General features: G+C 30.6%; 1 long non-coding RNA gene across 1 annotated transcript; it reads right to left on the bottom strand.

Annotated features, from left to right (window-relative positions):
• Positions 1–207: 207 nt before the first annotated feature.
• On the bottom strand, positions 208–2188 carry LOC134249953 (uncharacterized). Its single transcript, XR_009988400.1, has 2 exons — positions 1676–2188; positions 208–1181 (listed from the first exon to the last, which is right to left on the bottom strand). It is a non-coding gene; the product is annotated as an uncharacterized LOC134249953 (long non-coding RNA).
• Positions 2189–6699: the final 4511 nt, after the last annotated feature.

The following is a 6699-nucleotide window of genomic DNA, read 5'->3' as shown; positions in this document are numbered from 1 at the left end:
AATAAAAAGAAAAAATACGGCCCTGCATTGAAAAAAAAATTTCAGTCTGGTCATTTTAGTCAGTCGGTCTGGAGAGGCCGACAACCAAACATATCTTAAAGATGGCCTATTTCTACACTTCATGGACAGTAGCTCAATCATTGGATTAGGTAGTCTGAGAATCTAAATTGAAATATCAGACAGAACAAAATAAAGATGAATTCTAAGTGACATCAATTCATACTTTAATGAGTTTACAGAGTACTTCTGATTTCAGAGAAAAGGCAAATTCTGCAAAATGGCATAACACTGTCATAAATATTTGTCAAGAACAGGGAAAAAGAAACAATGTTACAGTGATAGATATATCTCCTTGATATCCATGAAATAATAATTTAAATATAACAATTTTTTCTCCTTTTTAAAATCAAAATACAGAAAAAAAAATTAAAAGATTATAAATGTAAACAATTTTAAAATAAACTACATGTATTTGTGAAAGATTTTAATTTTAGTTGATTACTAAACTGGTCTTATCATTCCTACTAAATTAACAACCTTTCAATTTCCAAGTGTCATATTTTAAACTGTTAAATGTTCACTGCAGCTTTATTTACAAAACTCATCAGTTTTCAGAAATACTTATTTGAGCATATTAGGTCCTGGTAAGAACAAAATTTAATGAATAAAAATATTAAATTTAATTGTTCCTGTATTAATTTCCTTGCAATTTTACAAAATAACCCTTTTAAGAAACTTGTTACTTGTAAGTGTAGACAAAAGCAACCTTCAATTAATACCTTAATGTATACATTTATTTTACTGAAAACAAATTCAAAGATGGACAAACAGAGCATGCACTGCAATCATCACATACACATACATGTATTTTCTAAATATATTGAAAACAGCATGTATATACTACCAGGTAGATAGGATGCTGTTAAACATTAAATTTTTTTCTATAATTTATAGACATATAAAAAATAGCATTGGGTACAACAAATCATCATTTCTTTTCCAAATCTCCATTGACTTTGCCATGTCTGGTTCAAAATCTTAGCTTGATCCATCCAACTTTCTTTAATATTCTTGAGCTGATATGGGATGACCTCTACTTTGATTGATGGCACAAATCTTTTAAGGAAACACTGAAGTACTTATTTTTGTTCTTATCTATTCCAATTGATGACCCAATTGATCTGAATCATATGTGTTCATTTTTACAATAACATTTAAGGAATTGCATTTTTGGAATTGCATAAGGAATTGGACTGAATTTCATTCACTCAATGAAATGAAATTTCCAATATAATCAATGAAGAATCAATATGAAATTATTGTACAATTTATACATGTAGATTGAATTAGTGAAATGCAAATGCTTGATCAAGAAAATTAATGTTCTTGTCATGCACAATTTGTATTAATTAAAATATGAGATATTAATTAAAATCAAACCTCATTTAAAAGGTAACTTGAACAATTGAATACCTGTTCCAATAATGTTACAAATATTAGGCCTAAAAAGCAAGGATTTTTTTCATAATTTCTTGAATGAATGCATTTTTATTTTTTGGCAATGTTGGGATATTAGCCACATCCTGACATCCTTGTACCGTTTATTCATCGTTTTTAAATCTGTAGTCAGAAGATCATTCATAACTTTCAGTAAAATGAATAGTTAAATAATTACCTGATGAAAATACTATCAACAATCAAACTGTCAACACCATCATTGGACATGGTCAAATGCACCGTGACTTTTCTTCCCTGTTCGGACTGCATAAAGCATGATACTTTACAGGATACTCTCAGGTCTTTTCTTTTTTCCTTCCCATTCTCACTTAAAATTTTAGTGTAGTGGTGAAGCGAGAAACACACAACAGCACAATGCGTCGATAACTTTCTTCTGATCGGAATGGCCTACAACTTGCCACATTCCGTATCGAAAATAAACAAGTCCTCCTTTATTGGTTCATCCACATGCATCACGCTAATCTCAAAGGCTTTTAAGATTCCTATGCTTTGATTTATTATAAGACTTTCTCCTGAAAACGTCCTTTGTTTTTAGTCCTTACATTAATTTAAGTGACAACAAACATCAAGTATGACAGAGGAAATTCGTTACCGAGATGCTTAGCATCGCTGGTTTAAAGTCGCCTGTTTCAAACGCTTTGGTGATTCGCAAGAGTTATCTCCCTGTTAACGCAAACCTTACCTTAAAATGAGCGAGGAAAAAACATTTAAATGCATTTAATATCCCGATATTCAAATTGTGCAGTGACAGCTGAGGTTACAATGTATAAACAAATTTTACCCTTCATTGACTTTGGTTTCAAATTTCCTCCACAGCGTCAAACGATACGGAAACTTAATAAACAAAAGGAATTCAATATCATCCTAAAGATATTATCATTTACATTATATGTATAAACTGCATGAAAAAGTTTCTGTCATACGCCCGATACGTGTCATTTTTTTTTAAATATTTCCCACTTAAATTGATGCTAAAATCAAAATTATTACGCGTAAAGAAGACACAGGGCATCAAAAAGTCACATAATTTGCTTGAGTGGTGTATTGAGTGGTTTACTTTTTTTTTATTTATCTGACTTTTTTATGTTACTGCCAGCAATTAAACTCGGAAATATTTAACATTTGTTGTCCAAGAATGCAAATGTGCTTTAATTAAAGGTGTACCACAGTGAATGTATTACGAAAAAAGGTAATAAAATAAGGCAGAATAAAGATGTCAAAATTGGATATAAAATAATTTTTTCTGGGTATGCAATGCAAAGGAGTACAAAAGCAAAAAAAAAAATACCCAGTCATAAAAATAAATTCTTCCTTTAACCAAAGGAAGTAAAAGCAAATAATCTTAGTTTGCAAAAATAATGTAAATAAACTAAATTTCCTTTCAGAGATAACATCTTTATTAGGTAATTTCTAAAATTGCATTTTTTCCCCCCTCATTTAACACTATTTGAACGTGTCATCTGTGTAAAGGAAATTCGTCATGTGACCATAAATTGTGTAGCCATAAACGATCGTTGTATTTTCATTTTGACGACATACATGTATGTGAAGGATGTGATCAACACAATCAATTCATTCTGTTGAGTTTAAAAAAAAAAAAAAAACAACAACAGAATTTTATGGTTTTACAGTTATAGCACATTGCTGTTTGTAATAATTCAGTCACAAATGTATAAGCCTTAGAGTTATTTATAAAGTCCTAGAATCATTTTTAAACTATCATCGGGATATTTACACCTTTTTTGGACACACGACCAACCCGTATTTACATCTCAATAAAATTTTTATAAGAGTACCTTATGTCTTTATTAAATAACATGTAGCTTATCGGATTTACTTTAGGATATCTGTAAAAGACGTTTCTGCGAATGGCTGAAGTCAATAAGAAAAGGTATATGCTAGTCTTACAGTCTCCCGCTTTTCTTTCACCCCTTAAACAGTTAAAAGCCCTACTAAGAATTCGATTGATTTATATTTATATTTCACACGTATTTTCCTGTGGATTGCTACAACATCATTCAAAACACCGTAACACGGAGAGGGGATCAAACGTTTAAAATATGCGTTTTTATTTCGATATAATCATATTTACAGAAAAGGCAAAGAGTTTAAAAATGTGAACACATAACCAATACTGATAGTCTCATAACCGCAAGGGTGTGTTGAAACAAATATTCCTAACGGTTTGCAAGTTGTAAGACACATAACTAAAAACGGCTTTATCTAGTGGTCTAATCAGCTTATAGCATAATAACTGATCAATACATAGAATTCTTGGCGTGCCTGTGACCAGTAAACAGGGGACTTCAATTCCTCCTAGACAACTGTGGAATTCGGGGCTCCCTGTTTCACTCTCTGTTTTTTTTTCGTAGATTTCTTTTTAGGTCGATCATTGTTCATTGTTAGACAATAGTTATCTTCACATTGTCATAGAACTGACAGAGTCGAATTATCTTATTTTAGAACAAATAATTTTTCCGGTCGTGTGAGTACACATTCACTTTATCAGAATATCTTTTGGTTGGGGGGGGGAACATGTGGATCCTTAAAAATACCTGGGCGATAGATTTTTCCATAGCTTGACATGTATACTGAAGTCAACTTGACTTGCATTGACTGTCAATGTAAGTTATATAAGGTATAAAAATAAAGGGTTTCTCCATTGTAATTTTCAAACAATAAAACTCCAGTCGGCCCCCTTAAAAGAATATATATTTCTCTGTATTTTTTAAGAGTTTATTTTACTTTCACACAAATACAAAACAGACTTATATGTAAATAAATATACAAGACAGTTTGAAATAAAGCAAAAACAAAAAAGAGATAATAAAAACTAGTATGAGAGTTTATGTACAGAGAGAGGGGGGAGAGAAAGAGAGAGAGCGAGAAAGTGAGAGAGAGAAAAAAGATTAGGGAGCACACACTTTATAAAATAAGTAACGGTAAGACGGTTTTTAAAGTTTTTCAACTATTTCCTGCCAGTGTCAAATTCATTATATTTACATTTTTTTAACAAAAGAATATTTTCTACTCTAATTCTTACAGTAATAACATTTTTCAAAGCCTCAACGTTTAATTTTGTAGTTTTTGGCATACATTGTACTTTTTTGCATATTACTTACTTGTAAAAATATATTTTTCTATGTCTTTTATTTAAATTAATACATGTAATGTAATGCAAAGTAGATATACAGTTAAATAAAATAGCAGGTTTGGATTTCGGATTATTTGTGATATGAAGGGATATGAAGGGATTCACAAATTCATATACATGTATTCCATAGAATGTTATATTTCAAAATAACAGCTTCATCAACAAATCAAATCAGCATAAATCAATATTTATTGCTTAAACAATGAAAATTTGAAACCATGATAATATGTGATTTTTCAGTGAATGCTTTTTTCAAAGACATAAAATACAAGCATTCTGATAGTATAACATAAGCAATACATGTCCCTCACCGGAATCCCCGTTTCTCTTTAGGATAAAAACTCGTTTTGGGCATTTAGTGCATCACGAATCCAATCGCATTCCCAATTACTGTATAAAAATTAAAAATGCCATAATTCAGTCAAAAATTAATCGCGCGGAAGAAAATGCAATCTTGATCTTTAACTCATCAAGATACGATAACATTCCAAAATTCAGACAGGCAAACAGACGGACAGACGCAGAGGAAACCCATAGTCCCCTATTGTTTCAACGGTAGAGGACTAATAATGTAATTTTATCCTTTTTAAAGTAAGCTCAGTAAATTCTTCGATTGATACATTTCTTTTAAAAATCATATTTTAATCTAAAAGGGTAAAATCAACTTTTGAAGAAATCATCCAGAAAGCACAATAAAGCCCAAAAGTATAGAATTTAATCTATCCTAAGATATTATACTCACCAAAGATTATAAAGGGTACGAAAGCCCAGAAGGCTCATTCGAGATTCGAGATTCAAAATACGAGATTCGAAATTCGAGATTCGAAATACGAGTTTCGAGATTCAAGATCCAAACTAACCAATCAAAAGCGGATTCAACATTTGATTACTCCCCTTTATTATGTTTTTACTATCAAGAAATCGTTTAAAATAATTATAACCAATGGGTCATTTGATTAAATTACAATGCAAAAAAGAGTGTTTTATATATATTAGAAGGAAATTTAATAATTATTGGATTTTTGCAGCAAGATATACTTCAATTTATATTGTAGCTTCTTAAATATTAAATAGATTACATGTATCAGGAGTATATATATTTTTGTATTATCTTCTACACTTATTTTTTTTTGTATTTCCGCGCATAGGAAAACCACAGGTACTTGTGGACAGGACCCCTCCCTAACAAATTATATTTATTACACTTATTAATGTGTACAATACGAAAACATCACGAGCGTAAAACCCCCAGAATAATCGTTTAACCAAAAAAAAAAAAAAACCCACTATACATTACCCCACCCCACTATACAAGAGAGGTGTCATTTAAGGAGAAAATGTGGGATTATTACGAGATGCAGAGTCAATCCGATAGCATGGACTAAGACAAAAATATATGTAGAGATAGTTAATTTTAATCAACATTTTAAGTTAAAATAAATGCATGGTTTTATACCCAGAAATAGCAGCGGGCGTACAACGTAAACAAACTGGAGTGCTTGTGGCATATTTTCTCTCTTATAATTTATAGTGGGGTATTTTTTGTGTTGAGCGATTATTCTGGGTTTTTACGATTTTTTTGGCATTGAACACACGATGAATAAGTGTATTAGATATATGTTGTGAAAAAAAGTCCAATAAGCCCTGGGGTTGAATATCGAGGGGGGGGGTGCCCTGTCCACAAGTACATTTGGTTTTCTTATGCGGGGAAATACATAAAAATTAAGTTTAGAAGACAATAAAAATATATATATATACTCATGATATAAGTAATCTTTTTAATATTTAAGAAGCTATAATATAGATTGAAGTATATCTTTCTGATCAAAAATCCAAAAATTATTAAAATTTCCTTCTAAAATATATTACACACTTTCTTGCATTGTAATATAATTAAATGACCCATTTGTTATAATTATTTTAAACGATTTCTTCATAGTAAAAGCATAATAAAGGGGAGTAATCAAATGTTGAACCCGCTTTTGATTGGCTAGTTTGGATCTTGAATTTCGAATCTCGAATTTCGA

Source organism: Saccostrea cucullata, unplaced genomic scaffold (assembly GCF_032062105.1).
Source record: "Saccostrea cucullata isolate Sc308-1 unplaced genomic scaffold, CSIRO_AGI_Scuc_v1 ctg1042, whole genome shotgun sequence".
NCBI classification, from domain to species: domain Eukaryota; kingdom Metazoa; phylum Mollusca; class Bivalvia; order Ostreida; family Ostreidae; genus Saccostrea; species Saccostrea cuccullata.
This window is presented reverse-complemented; position numbering and strand designations above follow the sequence as displayed.